General features: G+C 34.5%; 1 protein-coding gene and 1 long non-coding RNA gene across 7 annotated transcripts in view; one reads left to right on the forward strand and one right to left on the reverse strand.

Moving 5' to 3' along the window:
• LOC147907398 (uncharacterized) overlaps positions 1-22,231 on the forward strand; it is a 104,783-nt gene that overhangs the window by 61,323 nt on the left and 21,229 nt on the right. For 4 of the 5 annotated variants that reach the window (XR_015547466.1, XR_015547469.1, XR_015547470.1 and 1 more), the window contains one exon: positions 2,805-15,524. The exons of the other annotated variant lie outside the window; for it this stretch is intronic. This is a non-coding gene — a long non-coding RNA (uncharacterized LOC147907398). Of the gene's footprint in view, positions 1-2,804; positions 15,525-22,231 lie in introns of those variants that run through there. 5 annotated transcript variants of the gene reach the window in all.
• LOC105150508 (uncharacterized) overlaps positions 1-22,231 on the reverse strand; it is a 72,423-nt gene that overhangs the window by 28,945 nt on the left and 21,247 nt on the right. The window lies entirely within an intron of this gene.

The following is a 22,231-nucleotide window of genomic DNA, read 5'->3' on the forward strand; positions in this document are numbered from 1 at the left end:
GCGGCAGTTATGAATTAATTTCTCACATTGCGAGTAACGAGTTAACTAGCCGTGTAATAGTCGATGCGGCCATTCGAGAATATGTGTTTGCTTTGAGACACGCGTAGATACATGTAGCAAACCAAGAATAATGATGATTACTTTCGCTTGCTCAATGATTTCTTACAACCGACCGGCAATACCTACAACGTTTCGCATCGGTACTCTCTTTCATCTTCTGTCATTTAATTACATTTGCAAAAAGCGTCGAAGATTCGAATTTCACAAAGGGTTGATTCTCTTCTTGATGAAAACGATTCTTCAGAAAAACTCAATTGCTCCGAAGTGTGTACAATATCTTTACGAAATTTTCACAGAGAAGATGTTTCAATTATCGCTCTACAACTCCGCGCGCTATTGTTTTGTGTTAATTGAGAACGTATCGATCTTTCACGCTAAATCTCGCAAGCAATATCAAATCTCGCGCTTCAGGTGCCACGGAACGGGTTCGAGAGAGAAAGCGTTCGATCGTGGGAACCGGTAAAGGTGGCACTAACAGATACGCAAATAAAATTGTTTAAATTATTACTTTTGCCACACCAAAGGCCGGTGCGGGTGCACGCATATATTTGAAACAATACATTAGACATGCGAAAAAATCTGTAATCAATGCTAATATTTCTCATAAGACTATTCCATACGCAAATAATACTCTTTTGACTCTTCTGCTGGAATAATTAGGATGCTGCAGAAGACCTCTGAAGACATTTACTGAAGAATTTACGTAATAAAAATATTATTTAGGTATTCGATGCTGTGCGTTGTAACCTCTATCATGCGTAACGTCGCGTTCATTCGCCGTTTAAGCGACAAGTCCATGGTGATATTCGTGAGTTCAATATCCATTGGGTTAGCTTTGTCCAGTCAACCAACCGGAAAATGACAAGTTGCTTCCGCAATACCCAATCTTTCTTGTTCTTTCACGTCGTATAAATGTCTTTTGGCACGGTTAACATGGGTCGCGCTCGTGCGAGCGTAAAAGAAAGTAAACTGATGGCGAGAAAAGAAGTGCATATAATGCATTATATTTACAAATCGTCGATCTTATTTATTTATTTCATAGTGGATTGTTTCTAAAATATTATAGAATAGAACAAGATGCAGTCTGTTTAAAAAGAAAGTATATTTTTCTTTGTTTTGATAATAATTTAAAAACTAATGATTAAACAGTCATAAATTTAAACAGTCAAAACTTTTAGATAAATTCAAATATTTTTTAATATAACTATTTTTCAAGAGAAAGAGAAATGAAAACCAACTGCATGCAATGAAAAAACAAACGCAAATCTTGACTCAGCGTCTGCGTGTGCGAACTACGTTTTGCGATTTGCGAATTAGAGCCTTAACGGCATTCGCGGCGTTTGATGTTTAATATTGTTTTTCTGACGCGCCACGCATCGTTGTACATCGCACCCGTTATATACAGTCACCTTATTATCAATTCACACAATAACATTCGAGATGATAGGCAACATATATTCTCTTAATCATAAATAGCAAGAGTATGCCAGACACGAGTTTCTTACATTAGTGATTATTATGAAATATTTTGCGCGATTTATTCATTTTAAATCGAATAGCCATCAAGTAGCCAGAATAACAGAAGTGTGCGAATTAACATTTTTATCGTGATTTTCGCGGTTATCATTTCTTTAAAGATGCCTAGATCTGAATAACTATTCTCTTTTTTAATAACTTTTTTATAAACTTTAAAATATGCAATTCCAAATCTCGAAATAAAAAAGCATTATATTAATTAAAATCTTAATTTTTTAAAATACTATTATAATAAGCTACTTAACATTCAATATTTAGCTTTTCTTTATTTTTTTTCGGAAAATTATGATTAAATCTGTATCTCAAATACTAATAATTGGAAAATAATCAATAATAGATTGTTAATAATAATGGTATTAATTGGGATATAAAGATATTTTAAGCGATAGTTTATGTAAAAATAATCAAGTGATTCCCAAGTTAAAAATAATATTTCATGAGAATATACGTTCGAAAAATCTTGAATATACATTCGAAAAATAGAATGTTCAACTTCGATCATGTATCTTTTAACATCGGTTTTGAATTTTTCTATCCTTGCCAAACGAATCGACATTGTATTTAATTAATGAGCAGAATTGTAATTAGTTTCGTATGTTAATATTTATAAAGTGCATAGCATTACTTAATATTCAAAACGTCAGTGATTTATTAAAACTCTATAATCTAATATTCTTCCGTTGCGAGACGTCGAGCGGATCGTAGCTTCCTGCGATCGTACTTTTTCCGCGTTCATAAGTATTCTTTCTTCCGTCGCAGTACGGTAAAGTGCGTGTCGTATGCGATTAATGTCGGGAGTGCCGTGCAAACATCGTATTCTACATTCCGTGAACATAACGCGACTAACGTGCGAACATAATTAACTGTGTTTTCGCGAGTAAGTGTTATATAAGTGTAATGAATTAGGAACTTGAGAGGAGGTCTGAAAAATATCGGGTAACAGCAGGGCATCTATAAGATAACTAAATTATAGTTTAAGGTAAATTAACGCAATTACTCACATTGTTTTTTTCAATTTATATAGAAATACTTATAAATTTTGAAAAGTTTGTAATATTGTTAAAAGAAGACGAATATTATGTAATTATTTTATGAAATGTTTACCTAAAAAAGGCAAATAGGAAATTTGATGTAATGATTATTTTTTGAAATATTTTGAAATTATTTCGGATGTATTATAATTTGGATTTTATGGTTGTATTTTACAGATCAACATACTGCTACAACTCCGCTGCAGCGCGATGTGCCAATGAGTGCTCAATTATCTTTTATTTTAATCTGACAATGAGGCAATGAACCTGTGAACATTCCAGCTAAATGTAATAACTTTCTCATAGATTCCATACCTTGCATAGAGTACCACAGATTAATGCAAACGTTTAATGATCCTGTGTGTAAGATATGTCTGTGTATTCATTATGTTATATATCGGTCACACGCTACTCACGTGTCAGCAAGCATTTGCTAAAAGATTTTTCGGTTAAAGATTTTTAATTAAAAAATGTAACCAACGATAATATTTTTGGATGAAAATACTCGCGATTTTTCTTCATTGTGCGAATTATTCCTTCATTAGATACTTATTTTTTTCTGAATGTATTTTCATTGAATGAAAAAATATGAATAAATAATGAAAATTATAACTTCGAATTTTTATATTAAAATTTGAGCTCCAATTAATTTCTAAAAAACTGATATTAAAATATTGTTCATGAGATACTATGTACACGCGTTATCTTCTAACGCACGCCTGCTGCCACGTGAGTTGGCAATCGGACGCACGTGACCGACAGCGTGTCTGACGCTAAGAGAATGGTCGGACAAACGGATATACGGTTCTTGCTATTACAAGGACCACCTTTTACATCTTTGTACGTACTGCTTGATAGTTTGCGTCATATCTGCGTGCGAAATATCGGCGATGAAGTAGGAAAACGGACGTCGTGTGCTCGAAACATCTAAACTTCGTTAGCGAAACCAACAAATTTCTAGAAGTATGTAGTAAGAGTAAAATCCGGAAAACTGAAGAAACCATGAATCTTATTTGCTTTGTAACGAGTAATTATTATTTTAATTTTTCCATTTCGTCGTATACGTTTCTCTATGTTTAAAAGGTGAAATTACACTTAAGAGGGATATGAATTATAACTGTATATTTACTTACATCAGAAAATAACTGTAATTTGATTCAGCACGCCGAAATTCGAGGAATCGCAAGACCGTCCGTTTTCGACAGTATATTAAAAGACGACATAACGCAACACATCGTTATTATAAAATTTCGTTATTGCAAAATACTTTTATTATTTTATATTAGATTCCTTTTGTGGCGATTATAGTTGAAAAAAACGTTATTTATTACTTCATTGTTAATTTGTCACAGAAATCATTTTATCATACAGCTTTCTATTACATTAATTCAAATATTAGGTAATATTTAATTGTCAAGATTGTCTAAGTATATCTTGAAATTCTTTTTAAAATATATGACCTCAACGTAATAATGACGCTTGTCTTTAAATTAATGATCAGCTTAGCAAGATTATTTTGCGACTGTGAAAGCGTTTCGCAATCATCTCTTTTGCGCCGAGAAATTTCTGTCAAATGAATACTTGTCAAATGAATACGACGGCTACATACAGTAGTACGCATTTCAGAGTTTTGCATATAACAGTTATATTTAGCTAAAATATTTTATAAACATTAAAGACGGAACAAATCTTTGCACGTATAATACATAAAGCATAAGAAAATCATTCAATTAGAGTCCTTCATTTCATAAAAGATTCTGATTGATTAATTCTCTTATGTTTTATATATTGTATAATATATTATGTAAAAGTCTGTGTTCCTACCTTTATGTTTATAAAATTTGTTTCAGTTTTAAAATTCGTCTCAGAATTTTATTGAATTTAAATGTTTATGAACTTTATAATTTTATTTAAAAAGATAGAGCAATTTTTGGGGTTATAAATATTTCTAAAATTAAAAGTTTTTCATATTTATAATATAACGTGAACGATATTTAATTTTTAAATGAACTTGTTCTCAAACTGCGTTTGAAAACAGTCACTTATAATGAAACGGAATTAATTTACGGAAGAACTGACGGTTGAGATCGTGCCTCGAATGACATAGCATTTAGACGATACCATTAGTTTGCCATTTGACAAATACGTCACGTACACATAAGTTCGTCCTAACGCTCGAGTAAAAGTGTCGTCCATTCGAGAGTGAGGGTGAAAGTGCGAGAATGGCGAGAAGTTTCGACCCCGTCACGACTTCCCGCGGGGAAACGTTTCACTTCGTTATTCATCTATTAATTAATTTCATTTGATACAGCTGCGAGTATATATTATTGTTTAATTGTATGTATAATTAATTATTTCGTATAAATCTTCTGCAAACAAGGTTTGCTTGAATGAATTTTAAAAAAAGTTTTGATGTTGAAGACTAATTAGAAGACAGATATTTAATTGCATTGTACACAAATATTAGAAGTTTTTTTATCCATTTAATACTCAATTATATTTAGCTTAATTAATAATATGAAATAAAATATAACATGTTACCGTAATATTCGTTATTATTAATATTACTATTTATTCGTTATTATTAATACTACTAGTATAACTTACGCTAACGACGATTCGATGAAGTAATCAATTAAACGTACGCTGGGCGTACAATAATTGGTTGCAATGATAATTAATACTTCAGCATTACGTCGCTCTCACGCAGTGTTACTAACACTGCAAGTTTCTTATCGTAGTTATAAATTAATCATTATGTTGGTAAAGTCAGTCTCTCCGCGACCCAAATGTCGGAAATTCACTTTCTAATTCCCTAAGAGAATCCATCGCTGTTAGCGAGTCGCCGCGAGAGGAAAAAGAGCTATGCGCGCGGATGGCGAAGGATTATTAATGAGCCGTCTCGTCCAGCACCGGTCGGACACTTCGCCGCGAAGATCGCATTCGATATCGACCATTGTTTTCCGGAGGCAATAGGCGTACTCGATGTTTCTGTAGCAGTGAAAATCACTAATGTGCAATAGCTCCTACAAAGTACCGGTCAAGGCCGGAACTAATCCATCCGAAGCGAGAGAGATTATTTTTCCATTCGAACGTATTTATATAACGAACTAATGAGCTCTCTCTCCCTCTTAAATAAAAGTAAGACTTGGTAAATGGTAAGTTATTAATACTGTTACTAAACGTTAGTTATTAATAGATATTTCCTCGTAACTTTATGCTTTAACTTTGACGGTTTCGCAATTCGGATATGATATAAGCAAATAATCGAGCATCAACGATCCGGAAACAATCAATAATAAGCCTAGTCAACAATAACGTCGAGCCATTTTCTCTTTAATCATAATATAGTTTTTTTTACGAAGAATTAAGAGCCTTTTCCCAAGAGAAGGAGAATAAGCGGTGCCGCAGGCTCTACAAGTCGGACTATAATCTTACACTATAATTTTCGACCCCGACTATTTGTGTTTTAGCTTCTAAACGGTATTATGCATTACGGAAAAATTAAAAAGGTATGCAAGTAGCCTGAAGTTTTACAACGCGTTCGTAACGGATTTACAATAATCTTCTAACATTACGCTGGCTACATATCGCACGTTAAAACCGATATTGATACATCTTAAATAAAATTTCTAACATTAAATCAACAAACGTAAGAAACTCAAATTAAAAGATTATTAAATTTACCTAAATAGAGTAAAATTAAATAAACTTATCTAATGAAGTCAATTAGTATCGTACATTTCAATCTTTGTAAGTCAAATTTTTGATCGAGAACAACAATATTCGGAATGATTTAAGCTATAAAATAATTGCGTCTTTCTTCCTTCTCCTTCAATACGCATAATTGTCTCATTGTTTCATTGTTGTTCCTCTCTCGCTCGGAGGTTCCTATTTAAAATGGATACACATAAACGGAATCCCGCTTCCGTCGTTGCTCCGACACTGTTCGTGCGCTGGATATGTAACGTACCGTGAACTAATTTTTCATGTGGCGACGAATAATGAAAAAAGTAGACGAGGGAGAGACCGGGCTAAATACGGCAGAAAACGAAGAGGAGTCGAAGAGATGTTCTCGGACGATATTCACGCTCTATCGTATCGTCAGCCAACTTTGAAATAATTCGCCGATTAATTAAGATATGTTAATAATTTGTTACATTAATGAAATACGGTATCAGATATATACAGAAATTTGAATTCATTATCGCTATTGCGAATCCAACATTCCTTAAAAAATTAGTGATTATCACATTTTAGATTATTACAAATCTAATCATTAATAATTCATATAACTGTTAGAATAATTATTACTATACACCGTTTTAATTTTCCCTGTCATCAAGTCTGTCTCGTCCTTATACTTAAAAAAAAAGTATCCTGTATTTGCACATAACAACCGTACATTACGCATATAAAAGTCCTTCTGCGACTAATGGTATGCAAAAGCAAACTTTTTTTTATGTGAACTATCTTATTCGACATATTCTCACAAGTTACACGGTCTGATTCTCATGCGGTATACATATAGTATATAAAATGATTGTATACAAAAAGATTCTCTTATACAGTATTTACAGTTAATTTTATATTATTTTTTGGTAAAATAATAACATAAAGTGATGATTGACGTCGCGAAAGCTCCGGCTCATTTTTTTCATTGAGATGTCAAGTAGATAATTCTGTGAGTAGTCAGACAAGATACAAATATATTTGCGTCGCGGCGACTTTCAGAACAATCAGCGGTATGTAGGGTGTCAACAAGCATGTAAACACCATGTTTAATGGAACGTTTATTCAACACTCGGCAATTTCTTCCGCCTACTAGCCTACTCTCGCTAATTTTGCACGTTGGAACTGAGACCGGTAGACATGAGCGATGAAACGTGAAGGAATGTGGAAATTTAAATGTACACATATGCATCTTTCACCCGAAATGGCAAGTCATGATCGTCAATAAAAATAAATCGATTGATTTTCTTTATTATGATTTGTTTTAAAATACACTGTAAAATATATTGTATGTTAGAGACGGGTGTCGTATTACATTAGATCTGTTCTTTTTAGCTAAAATTCTTGCATGATTCGTCTTTCTTCCTTTTTTCTCTACATTGAAGAAAAAAAGAGAAAAGATGAATCGTGCAAGAAGTTCAATTGAAAAGTATGAAACCTATTGTCGCTTGTCGTAAAAAATTGTTGAAAGTCGGACGTCGGTATCGCAACAAAAGATAGTCAACTTCCATTCTTCTACAATTTACGACTAACGATTAAGAGCTTAACCTTTATTTTATACTTTGTATGTAAGAAGACATGAATATTGTTACTCATGTCTTCATCCTAAAAATAATGTAATTCGTGTACTTATATGAAAAAAAAATTAATAATAAATTGGAATAACATACTACAATTATGTTTATTATTATTTATGTTCAATTTATACCGCGACTTAATTGTAGACTAACTGTCGTATTAAAATGTAACATGTGACCATAAATAACATCATTTATCACCAACATACGATATATCATGGAACGGATCTAAAAGCAATTTAGTACGCTGCAAATCCAAGTGTGTGTAAAAAGTGATGACTGATATATACATGTAATTAATTTTCCATATAAAAATAACACTTTATTATATACAAAAGTGGATTTATACATTTAAATGCGTAGTCATTTATACAGAAAAAACTAAATTATACGCATACATTGAAGTCACTTTTTATACACTTGGATGATTCGCAATGTACTTGGTAGAAATCTCAACGTTAAACTACAGCTCGTAATCAGAACCGTAACTAAAGCAATCACATCTTGCTCTTACAATTAGATGCGGAAAATACAGATTAATAATACACTGGAAAGAAGCAGTGAAAAGAAATAGTGTCAGCACAAGAAAATTCCGTTTTGTGTGTAATGAAGGAGAATATCTCGAATAGGATGCGTACAGCTAATGAGATGTATCGAGGACAAATTCCGATATGCATGTGGATCCAGTTTATCTCGAAAGTTTCGCATATCGAGATCACCCTGCGATTGATCTACGATGATTTTTTTATTCGATGATTTGGATCTTTTGGCGAGTGTTATCATTTTTCGAAATCGTCGTGTTTCTCAACAGAAATTTGGAAAGGGCCAGCGTGTTTAGACCCATCCATTAAGAGAGACGATTGCAAAAACGAATGGACGGAAACTCGCAAAGTCTATCGAGAGTAGCGGAGTTGCAAGAGTAGAATTGGAATGCAGAACGGAAACGCGAAGCGGCTTATTGGTTGCACCTCGTATGCGTAAGTATCGAGTACTCGCGTGATTCTGATCGCAAAACTTGACATTTTCAATACTTTAGCTTACACATAAACACGATGTGACACTTTAATCGACGGAAACGCGTGTAATGAAGTAGAACATCATTGCAATCGGGATATCAATTTTTTTGTGTTCTGAACACGATACTACTGTTATTATTACATACATCGAAAGATAAATACAATATCATTTTTCATTTCACTTTCTAAGTGAAATCGTATTCTAACGGAATTTTAACTAAATTGTTCAATATACAATAAACATAATTCTCTCTCGTGTAAATATATATTATAGACTAAGTTTTCTGTACCGTCACTGTCACGAAATTAGCCTACCGCCAACATGTACAAGTGTTAATTATTATCTGTCGTCCCACCGCTCGAGAAATCGTCCCCATCTCAAACGAACGATTTTGCTTTCGATTCCGCGTCGTATCGTCTGGACGTGGAGAAAGCTGCGGCAGAAAGCAGAGTCTCGTCCACGTGCCATGGATTACTGTGTTGGATGCGGATCTTGTCGCGATTGAATTGATCTCTGACCGCGATCTAACAGTTTTTTTTTTTACGAAAATATTATACGATAGAACTTATAAGGAGAGAGCAGAGAATGGACTAACTAGTTACTATAACTGCCGTTACTTTGTTTAAAGTTATCTTGTGAATTTATTATGATGATAATGTAACGCCAAAGTTGGAACTGTCATAGTTATAACGAGTTGGAAAAGTCATTTCTTGTTGAAAAAAGTAATTCGCAATTTGTAACTCGTTATTTATTACTTGTTTTAATAAGTAACGCGTAATAATGACAATTTACTTTTCACAGTGACTCTCTTAACCTTAGTGTAACCTCAGCATTTAGTCAATCATCATTACAGTCATAAAAAATTGCGACATCATCAAATTAATGTTACAAGAAGTAATTGTAAAAATAACAGAAAAATAATTCTTCCATTCTTTAGGAAAGAGTATCGTATCGAATGATACTGTGCGAATGACAAACGTATACAGGGTTGGCCATATTCGACGGAAAGATCTGGCAACACTGTAACTTTTGACAGAGATTAATTTAAAATGAACAGCAAAAAATGTGTTTTTTTTCCCATGATTGAAAAAAAAAACATCTTTCCGTCGAATATGGCCAACCCTGTACATCGGAAGAAAAAAAACATGTCCGATTAGCATGCGAACTACGATAAGAGTGGGCAAGGTGTAAATATTTGCATAAAGCAATTACCGTACGAGAAGGAAGCGTAGTCGAAGAGGAAGTTAGTATGCCGATCCGTTATGAGCCCGAGGCCATCGAGAATTTGGTGGAACATTCGGCCCACATTCGGGCCTCATCGTTGGATACGCTCGATGAACGCGTGTAAGCCTTATACAGGGCCGACTACAGAATTTGATAAATTGAGAGGACGGTCAAAGGAGATAGTGATATCTTAAGGTGCTAGATGTTGTTTCCTTGGCAGCATCAAGGCCAGATCTTAGTGCCTTTCGCCGATGGGAGAGGAAGAGGAACGATGTGTTTGCATACGTAGCGCGTCTCTAATTCTCCTCCGCTCTCCCTCTCTCTCTCTCTCTCTCTCTCATTCCCGGATCCGACCGATCCTGCTGCAGGTGAATTGCTGGCACGGAGGAATGGCCGATGGCTCTGCGAATTGGGTCAGCGAATCGAGCGGGTTAAACTTGTGAAAGAACAATAATCAAGTTCGCCGGGCCTCTCAAGTTTCACATCCAATTTCATTCGAAAAATCCGCACGATGAGAGCTCATTAACATCTCAATTAAACACAGCATACCAAAAAGGTCGTAAAGAAAAAATTTAAAGAAATTAAATTACTACCGTGGAAAAAATAGAAGGGAAAAGAAACTTCTGTATTCTTGTATCTTGCATTCAGAAAAAAACTTATATTAAATAGTGACAGCTGTGATTATCGGATAATTTCTAAAATGAAGAGAAAATTTTATAGGATATTTATTATGTACAGTTTTCTTTGATCGACTTTGCTTTTAAATTGCGTCAACGTTCGCGCTTGTGTTGAATGCTGTTACGAGAATGTTTAACTTAACCTGTAATTTTCGTAAATGATTTCTGAGTGAACAAACCAATCTAATAGTACATAATGTAATGGAGAATGCAATTATACTATCTTATTAATCTTCTAGACGTTTAGCTTGCAAAAAATCACTTTTAATCTCTTAAAAATTTGTCAATATTTCAGCATTTGCAAAAAGAAATCAACGCTAATAATTGCGCGAAGAATTTATAAGCTTATCAGATAAACTCTGTGTGGGAATGAGTCTTTTATTATGATATTATATTTTTTCATTTAATGCATTCTCATTCATGCTCACTAAAACCCCACGGAAAAACAGCGTTGTGTAATTTTACTACATTCGTATTAATATGCCTTTTTCACGTTCTGAAGCATGGCTAATAATAAGATGAACCTATCGAAGACTTTTCCACGATCCCCCCCCCCCGTATTATACTATGTCTATGGGAAAGGAATGGATCAGTCGGTGTGACTTTCATTCGCACGTTCCCAAGAAGAAACTCTTGCCTTCTCCGCGGGCGCAGACGATGGCAACGTAATCAAGATGTATTTTCTCGAGTGTGATCCAGCCCTCTTGAAAAACGAGACGCTGTGCCCTCCTCTGTCCTCTCGTCCCGTATCGTGTACGTCGCGTCGCGCACACAAGAGGCGAAAGATAAGTGTACTTTTCTCGAGGCTGGAACCTGTGCCATTGAAACAGGCCGACAGGCAAGTTCGTTATTCACGGGAGTAATACATCGGTGTAACGCGGCGATCGGTCAGAACGTAGAAAGGCGCGGTATCTGTGTCAGTGGGTCGTCCATGGACCAAGCCCATAGAAGTTCCTCGGCTTCTAATAGCAGGATCTTACGGGGACGTCTGACCATCTCGCGATTTCCGTCGATGAAAATCTCTCGCTGATTTAGCCGATTATAGTCTCGACTGGAGATGCATTTTGCTTTTCCACAGCAGATATTAAAGAAATGAAAGGAATATGAACGAAACATAAGAAGCGGAAAGCTTTTCTTCAGCATCTCTTTCCTGTAATCATGAAGTATGTATGGAAAGGAGAAAGGTTTTGCTAAAGTATCTAAAAATTCAGTTAGATAGATACTGATCTGAGAATAACTTTTGTTGGATTATTAACCCTCCAGCATCATTTCGTGCTTTTTAAGACACAATCGACATCAGGTTTTCTCAAAATTCTTATTCAGATTTCAGTATGTAAAAAATAAATAAAATACAGTTCCGTTTTTATTATAGTAAAAATTTATTGTTAAAAGTTTCATAAGTGTACAAGAATTTTTTCAGATCTTTATATAGCCCGGAACCATAAAAAATATATGCTGTTTTCTTCAACGCGGTCCAGAGCGTAAATTACAATTTCGAGGTGGTGCTGGAGGATTAAAATAATTATGTAAGATTTCTCAAACTGATTGCTAGAATATCAATAATTTTTGCAACTCATCATGCTTGAAATATTTATATAACTACTTTTATGGTTCAACGTTATTTTCATATCTGTATCTAGTTAAATTTTTAGACGCTTCGGCAAAATCATCCTTTCCGTGTAACAGCTGCGATCGTTAGTAATATCTAATTGACATTACGCCAAACGGAAATTCAGACAACGATGTTTACGAGATTTCACGCAATGATGCGAGTATTATGCTCTTGCGGGTTGGTATCGAATAAGAATGATGTTGCAGAAACTTCAACGCTATAGATTCGTCGAAACTTCCGCGCGTGCGTTTGCTAGTGTATACAATTGGAGAATGATTTCCAATGCAAGGTGGAAAAGTGAAGAGGCCATAATTCCGGATTCCGGAAATAGACGCTCGCCCACGATGATTTTCCGTTACATCGTTGCTCTTGTCCGAGTAAATTGGCACTTTCTCGTATGGCGCGGCATGCTCGCACGAGCAATGCATATAACCAGGACGTTCAACCGCATTTTATTGACATTTGGATCTAACAAGTATCTGTGTTTTCCATTGAAATAGAGATTCGTTTTAGTAGAGAGATATCACGCGAATGTCTCTCCTATCTTCTTTGAGGAAGTCATTTTCTCCACGATTTTAAGGTATCCGAAGGCAATCGCGATTATTGAAATGTGCGCTTAAATTCTTTAATCATTAGAAATACTCTTGGAAATACCAAATGGCCGGTATGCAGACACGCCATACTCGATTTCATTATCATAACATGCTGCTGTATATGCAAGTATATGCATATACTTGAGTATCGTGAACCAAGTACTACCAGAAGTGAAAACGCTTTCTATTGGAAATCATTTAAATTCCACGACTCCCGATATCCCCTGATCACGGTGCCTGTCCTCTCGACGGTGATCTCGGCTGCAAAGTTTTTGCAAACAACCGCGACACCTTTGTAACCATTCTCGATTATAAAAGAAGTTCATGGCATACATACCTACATTGCTTATTATAAAGTGTATATAAATTTTTAAGGATTTTATGTACCCTTATTAATGCATTAATTAATAAAGGAGTCGATGAATTCACTTATTATAAACTTAATGTAATTTTTATTTTTATGTACATGTGTTTATACGTGTACATTAAATTTATAATGATCGATTCTTTAACACATTCATAACGGTATATAAAATCCTTAAAAAATTATATGTACATATAATTTATATTATAATTTTTATTATATTAGAAACAAAATTTGATGCTTTTAATAAAACTTGCATTTTTTAATAATTAAGTATTTTGTTTATACTTTAATTTAGTTGGTATAATTTAATTTTGCTGGAAAAAGTATTGAGTATATTATTATGTAAATATTGTTACATGTTGTTATAAGTACTGAGTGTTTTGATATATAAACAAAATATTACTGAAAAATGCTTCAACTAAACAGTTTTCTTGAAGATATTAAATTTCTTTTTAGTGCAGTATAAATTAAATACATTGTTATAGTATGTGAGTGAAATTAATATTTATTGCTTGCTGTGATTAATATATCAAATGTTTACAAATTATTTTAAAAAAGTATCATGTGCATTTTCACAGAAATGCATTATTACAGATATAATGTATATATTCCAGCATTCATGAATTTTTGTATGGGAGGCAAATAGTAAAGTGGTGGGATATATTCATGCTTCACGTTTTCTCTCTCTTGTATACACTATCAAAGGTCGTCATTTCTCACGGTAGAGGAGATCGATCCTCATGCCGATGCACGTGCTGAAGTACAAACCGTAGTCATTAACGAAATAAAATGTCAGACATGAGCGATCGAGACGGTTTTACATTGCGACCACTTCTGAATACCGTTCATTTTATACAGATCACGCGTTACGAATCAATATTAGCAGAATTATTTATACTGAAATTAATTTATGACAGACATCAGAGGCTTTAATTTATAAAGATGGAGGCTTCTATACGTTCGTTCTCACGAAAAATTCCATCGGCGCGTGTTCTCCGAGTAACTCGTTATTTAAGACAAATATGATTCTTAATAGCGAGAAATCCCAATCGTGTGGAGATGTGTCCGCCAGCAAAAGATTCAACTCGTTGCTTTCACGATTGCATCCCGGAACTTTCTCGCAAGTTGAACTTTGTCTCGATGCGGCATTGATGGCGCACACATTTGCGTACGTCCGGGTATGAAATTCTCGTTGATACGATAAAAAAAGATACAGCTGGTGCCGCTTGTCTCAATTGTGTAAACGGTGGATGTTTCACCAACACGCTGAAATATCAAGGTATGAAGGAACGCGATAATTATTGAGTAGATGAGGGGCAATGTCTCTGTCAATAAAACGTGGCATGAAAGCGCGAATCTTCTCTGTGACGAACAAAAATTCCTTTAATATTGTAATATTGTAATATCGTATATAAGAGAAAAGGAAATAGATAGATAAAGTTCTTTATTCGTATTCTCTCTCTCTCTCTCTCTCTCTCTCTCTCTCTCTCTCTCTCTCTCTCTCTCTCTCTCGGACAAATTTTCTAAGAACATACAAATAAAAAGAAGGAAAAAAATGAAGGAAAAGACAATATAGATATATAAATAGCAAAAATAATAATAAAATAAGAAGACAAAAATAATACAATATAAAAAAAAAACAAAAAGTAACATGATAAATAGCGAACGCAAGTAAAAAATCGAATTTACAATTAGCTTTTCTCATATTGCAAATTACAGAGAAGTTTGTGTTTAAATGTAGTATTCAGAGACTCATGGTAAATTCGATCACTCGATTACCCTGAATTATTACACATTAAAGATTGTTTTATATAAAGTATCTAAATGCAGTGATAATATAGTCAACTTTGATAATATGAAATAATATACATACATATTATGTTAAATAATATGAGTATCATTATTGAGTATTTAAGCGTTTAAAATATTTATATACTTTTACATTAACTTGATCAATTTCACATATAACAGCTTTTGGTATGCACTAATCTAATATAATGCAAGCGATGGAATTCACTATCAGATTTCTTGACGGAGAGCGAGTTCCACATTGTGATACCGGCATAGTGAAAAGAGCACTGGCAGGTACAAGAAGAGAGAAAGAGAGAGGGAGAAAGCGATAATTAAAATCTGATTTATTAATTTTATGAATTATGAATTATTAGTGAATGTCTGTTTAGTCCCACAATACGATTCTGTATTTGAATAGCGCGAATATCTTTCCGGGAAGCATGAGTACAAATAGTAGGAAATGAAAGAAGAAAGTATGTATATGCGACAACTATTAATTAGACTAATTTAGAAAAGTACCGACTTTTACTTTGCACGAAACATGAGCTTCTCAATGACAAATTACAATCTCCTTATCCTCTTCGCATGCATGTGCCTATTCTCATTTTTATTTTCCACATTATTTAATGCAACTAATTATAAGTCAAACCGCGCGCTGCGAGTCCCAGGAATACGAGAGCACAACCAACGACATGTACCTCTGCACGAATCGTGATATTTATTGGAATTATGTACAATGGTTGTATCTCTGCGAAAAAGGGCGTAAACATACGATGAGGAAAATTACAAGTTCCAGAGAGATCAAGCAATGTATTTTATATTTAATTCGCTCCCGGACAAACGGTTATGGTCCGGTAGTAGTGAGATGGATCGATTGGATGGATCGTGGAGCAGAAGCCAAAGGATTCTGCGTTCTCAAGCCTGCCTCGCCTACGAAATCGAGTTTGCAATAACACTCGCTTGGAATTCGTGACGAACATCTGAGTAAGAAATTCCCATTGGCGATTCAGCGGTGAGCGGCACGATGTTGGCGAAATATCAATGCGTCAACGATTTGTAAGCCCCGAGTCTTTTATGACCCAAAAGTCATATTTTTTGTCTTTAATTCTTCTGTGTTTAACAACATCACGAATACATCGTTAACTTGTAACAGGAACATGTATTTATTTTGACATTAGAGGAATCTTTATGGATCCTTCCTGATCTATTATCGTAGAAAGTTTTTTTTTATATTTGTCTTAGAAGATTTAAAATTTTCAATTTTATTATACAAATTGCAACATTTAAAATTGGTATAAATATAACGATAAATATTATTACAATAGTTATAAATAATAATACATTACAATAATTGTAAATATAAAAATAAAAGAATAGAATAAAAAATAGATATGAAAGAATAAAAATATAAAAATATAAGAATAAAAATTATAATAACTATAATCTGCATGAATAGAACAAAACCGTGAAAAATAAGATTGTGAAACTAAAATTATTCCAAATCATTACAAAATTAGAAAAATGTCCTATAATTATTACGACTTATATGTTCCAATTATGAGTTAATTTATCACGATGCAGCTTCGCAAGATAGTAATGTGATTCACGTTAATGAGTTTCTTAATAAACAACGATATTTGCATTCAAGTTCAAAAAATATATTTAAGCTAAAAAAGTCCTAAAGGAATAGAATGAGCGAAGATGAGTCTTTAAAGAAGAAATTCAATTAAAATGTCAATCATGCCGTTCAATAACGTCTGTTGGCGGATCGTTGATCGAGTGCAAAATCATGCCACTCAACCGACTCGCATTTATGTGCCGTGAATCAGAGGCTATCACGTTCACATTTTGCATCCGAGAGATAGGCTATGGAAAATGTCAGTGGCAGGGCGTAACAACGTGAGATGCATCCCAGAGGATCGTGCACTTGCACTTTCGAAATGCATACTTGCGAGAACACGTAAACCTATCTCTCCGCGCCGACACCAGTCGAATACCTCGCGTAACTGCACTACAATCGTCGTCAATTATGAATCATTATGATCCTTCCATTGTATCGTGCGCCGCGCGCATATTACTCCCGGTTTCTAATTTAGACGCCTCGAGCGGCGTAACGGGAATCGACTCATCGTCAAGTTTCTCGCAACTTTTGTTATATCGTCCGGTATTCATAGTCGGAAATTACATCTAAGACCTAAGTACAGTCTTAAGATGTCATAAATCAATCACAAAGCAATATTAACATCTCAAGACATTATTTAAGACGAGCCTCAAATAAGAACCGACTATGAACACCGACCATCATGTATTTTTATTATAAAGTTTTTAGTTGTAAAGAGAGATCGAACGAGCATTCAACCCGACGTTCACAATTGTCGAACCTTAGCCGGTGCCTTCAAAGAAAGATGTCTTGAGGGAAAGCCACGGAAATTGCGTCATCTCGCAGCGGTGGATCCTCGCAGTTTCCCAGACACTTTCTACGCGATCTTTCATCCCGAATTATGCGTCGCGCTTCGCATGATTAAAGCCTAATCTGCAACATGCTCTTTGCTTCCTGATTCATATCTTTTACCATTTTTTACATTTTGTCTTTTTGTCTCTTATCGTTTTCTGTCATCCAAGATAAATTGACAAACTTCGAAAAAGCGATTGTCGATAAAAACACGATTATCGATAAAACGGTCGCAAAGAAGTGAAAAAGTAACAGGAAGCAAAAGAAGCACATTGTAGATCAAGCATAAGAGCTCGTGTAATGCACGCATGAAGGCGCGGAACAATTCTATTCAGAAGGGGGAAACATCAGATCATTATCTCTCTCTCTCTCTCTCTCTCTCTCTCTCTCTCTCTCTCTCTCTCTCTCTCTCTCTTTCACTCTAAATTAATCATAATCTTAATTTTTTACAACGTAAAATGATAGGTCGAAAGAAAAGTGAGGAAGAGAAAGGTTCGTGCGAGTATTATGTCATTGTTATTATGGATATTAATTCACACGTGCTAGATGTACTCGTTTTAACTAATAAATAAGATTACTGTTCTTCGAAAAGGTAATATTCGAGAGCGTTATTACTCGAAGTAATAGCGTGATATAACTGGAATACTGAATTTCAGATCAGTATTATTGACTGCATTACAGACAAAGCGCTTTCGCCAACTTGGTAACCAAATAGCACCGTGTGACATATAAAATAAAATTATATTGCTCGTGGCGACATGATTGTGTCGATCGCCCCCCAATCAGACCGAACGTTTCTCGGATACAAGTAACTTTTCCTTATTAGGCTCGAGCTCTTTCAGCCATGAAACAGACACTTAAATAATAAGATATTAATATTTACGCCGCAAAATTTGCTTCAAGACATTTAATTCGTCTAATTGAATCAATATTATATTGAAATTATCATAATTGATATAATAAACGATTAGTGATGCAAATTTTAAAATGTATATGATTATGAAATAAGTAAGGATACATTAAAAAATAGACGAGAAGTTTGTAAAATATATTTTATTCCCACAAACTAGAGCAGGAATAATTCGTTGTGAAAATGATAAAAGGAATTATACTCATCGCGCGCGGCGAAGTGAAGATTACAAGACTAGAATCTCTATAAGCATAAATCTCTACAAACAACGGTACGTGATGTAGTGGCAATATTATTTGCGAAACAATTCACGTGCGAAAGCATCGAAAATTGTATCATCGACATCGTGCACTTTCGAAGCTTCGAAAGTATGCTTATCACGTCGGGTAAAAAAATTTGTTTGATTAGATAACTCTGTTGCGGTAATACGCGATATGGACGTTCGCACGCACCGGACACTCACTGGGTAGAATTTAAAACAATGCGGTTTTGCAATTAAGGTGTGGTACTCATTTGAAACGGAAACAGAAAGAGAGAAAGAGAGGGAGAGAAGAGAGACGCGCCCTTAATTAAAACAGATTACTCAATCAGTTTTTATCCAAAAAGAAGGATCCCACGGTACCGAAAAGGTAAATAACGTATCGAGGAAGAGAAAAATGAAAGGAAGCGCGTGATGAAAATAAAAGGGAGAAGCTGCGAGATACACGCGTAGCATGCGATCTCGTTTGCGTGTAAAACTGTATTTACACGGCTCGCGGAGCACATGCGGGAGCATCGTTGCGATCTTATCGAATTCATCGTATTATATATTTCGTGCCGCTCGCTATCGTTGCGCTTCGCGGATTTCTGTACTGATAGGCCGGAGAGGAAAAAGAAGAGAGTCATCGCGCTCTTCGCGGAGTCACTCTTTTTCCTTTTCCTTCATCGCGGAAGCTGCTTCAATCGATGATTTATCGAACTGATCGAACAGATAGGCAGATTTTTAAAGAACGTTACGAGAACGTACTGATCTTCGAGAGAAAGCAGCGCGTTTCGTAATTTTATATTAACGCACATTTCTCCGGTCTTAGCCGTGTAAGAAATTAATTGCTACGTCTTATCTTCAAAAATATTCGTGCAGCAGGATGGAATTTTTTTATTCTTACACAAAAGTATCTAAAAATTTAGTTAGATATAGATTTGAATATAATGTAACTAACAGATTTATTGAATCTTATTAAAGAAGATTTATTGAAGCTTATTAATAAAGTTTCCGAAATCATCCTCTTTCACAGATCCTACGGATTCACTGAGAATTCTCTGTGTACATCTGAATTGAGCGAAGCCTCAATGGCTGTGAGCTCGTTGTAACAATTCACCGCGTTTCTCGTGCGCGCAACATGGTAACACACGTTGTTGAAATAATTGTTCTACGTGAGTGGCAATAATCAGTACACATTGTATAATGATCAATTGTGCCGGTTTCGCGGCGAGTCTCACGGTACCAGTCGGGATGGCTCACTCATTACGGTCTTTCCAACGAAGAAGAGCGTCTCTCTGCGCCACGTAACCGTTATTATTTACTCAGTCAGTCGCTACAAGGTACTTTCATCCTTATGCAACGGGTCTAGATGCTATCTGCTTTCCTCCACTTCCACCGTTTGCGCCCGCTTTGCGAAATCGCCGACCCGCTCTTGGGAACCATCCGCGGATGCTTCGTCTTCTATTTTCGATCTAATTTTCAGTCGTTCAACAACTCGATCGAGCAAGGCAACCTTGCATACCTGCGCAAATTGATTCGCGAAATCATAGCAACATTGTTCTTAGATTTGATTATGTACACCACATAACGCAATCGTTATTCCGCAATTGATAGAAACAGGTCGATCAATTAGCCTCAAACGTGACTATCGATTGGACCTTTTTGTAAAGTAACGAAAATAATTTTTCCTTGAGTCTAAAAAACACATATCCGTTTCAGTTTTTACTGTATACGGTTTTTACTATATACATTTTTGTTAAGGGTATTCAGTTTCTCATTATACTGCAATTATAGTATTCTTTGCATGTCCCTATTTTTTAATTTGATTTCCCTTATAGAAATTTAATACTGGGAGGTAATACTGAGGAAGTAATTAACTACTTTTACTTTGAGAACTAATTAATGAACTTGTTTTAAAAATACAGTAGAATTCTGTTTATGCAAATATGTCGGGAGATGAGACAATTCCGTTAACTAAATGGTTCGCAGATAATAGAGGTTCACTAATTCTCCCGTCTATTTATTTTATCAGTTCTGATAATAAAAACTGACGTTCAGAAAACTGAAATCAAGCACGTGGAACTTTTATTATCTGAACTGCAGTGTGGATAATTAATTATGAATTCAGAATATTCAAAACGAAATATAAATTTGTTTGTATAAATGGAATGCATACTAAGAAAAAAATCGAAATATTGCAAGCACATGTTACGTGTGTGTGATGTTTTTTTTATATGTATATGATTATCAAAAGTTTTGATTATAATGGCTAAATATACGTATCTGAAATATATCTCATTATTGCAGTAAAAAATAAAATATATGGTTTATTTGCTAGGAGCAAATTTTTATTTTGTATTGTTATATTTAAATAAGAATTTATTTCAGTGAAATAAACATTACATCCCACAAATAAATTTTTAAGTATTTTTTTGTTTAATATAGATAAACAAAGTTCTATACTATATTATTGTTTAGTATTCAAAATAAGTAATTAATCTACCTTTCAATATTAAATTGGCTTGTATTGAATTTCTGGAAAGATTTACGATACGCTTATATCGAATGACACGACTCACTGACCTTGACGCAATAACGCAATTTTTACTAATGATGAACGTAGGACAAAGCTCGGTTCGGTATTTAATTTGCGAACGATTTTACTAATCGTGTTTTACTAATCATTAATCGATTTGTTGCCGATTTGTCCACGCACGTATAACGTGTCTATCTCGAGATAACACCTACTTCCGCCCAGACAGGTTTGTCAAGTGCGTTAATCATCATGTAAAACACACCCAAAAAGGGTTGTGGCGGCACATTTGTCTGTGCTTTCACCGGTTTCCGATTAGACTTCCTAGTAAGTAACTTAATAACGAATACATTATTCGATTCTTCGGCTATCGTTTTTAACTGCATGAGCAAACTTCCACATTAATTGCATTGCAATTTTATGCTCAGTCGCCGTGACGCACGCATTTACGTGCACCAAAGTGTTCAGTTTGCTTGAGAAATAAGAGTTTTTTCGTTGAAAGATATTCAATTCACCGCAATCATGTAAAAGAACAAGGCATTTTCTGAGTAATAAATAGGTTTATTTTTTTTGTAGATATTCTTATATAAGAAAATAGATTTTCTAGTCAATGCCCTTTAACTCTTGGTTACAATTGGAATCTTTAATAAAGGCACCATCGATATTTTGATTGTGAATTTCGATAGATAAATTTAAATTGGTAATAAATGAATAAAATACTAAAATAAAAAAATACTAAAATAATAAAATAGTTTGACTTCTATGATGATAAGACCTCACTGTTAAATTTTTAATAAGTATACCAGAATTCTTTCACATTTTATATAATCCGGAACAATAACAAAATTTGCTGCTCGTTGAAAATCTCTATTGCTAAT

The sequence above is a fragment of the Acromyrmex echinatior genome, chromosome 14, assembly GCF_024713525.1.
Source record: "Acromyrmex echinatior isolate Ae372 chromosome 14, ASM2471352v2, whole genome shotgun sequence".
Classification (NCBI taxonomy): domain Eukaryota; kingdom Metazoa; phylum Arthropoda; class Insecta; order Hymenoptera; family Formicidae; genus Acromyrmex; species Acromyrmex echinatior.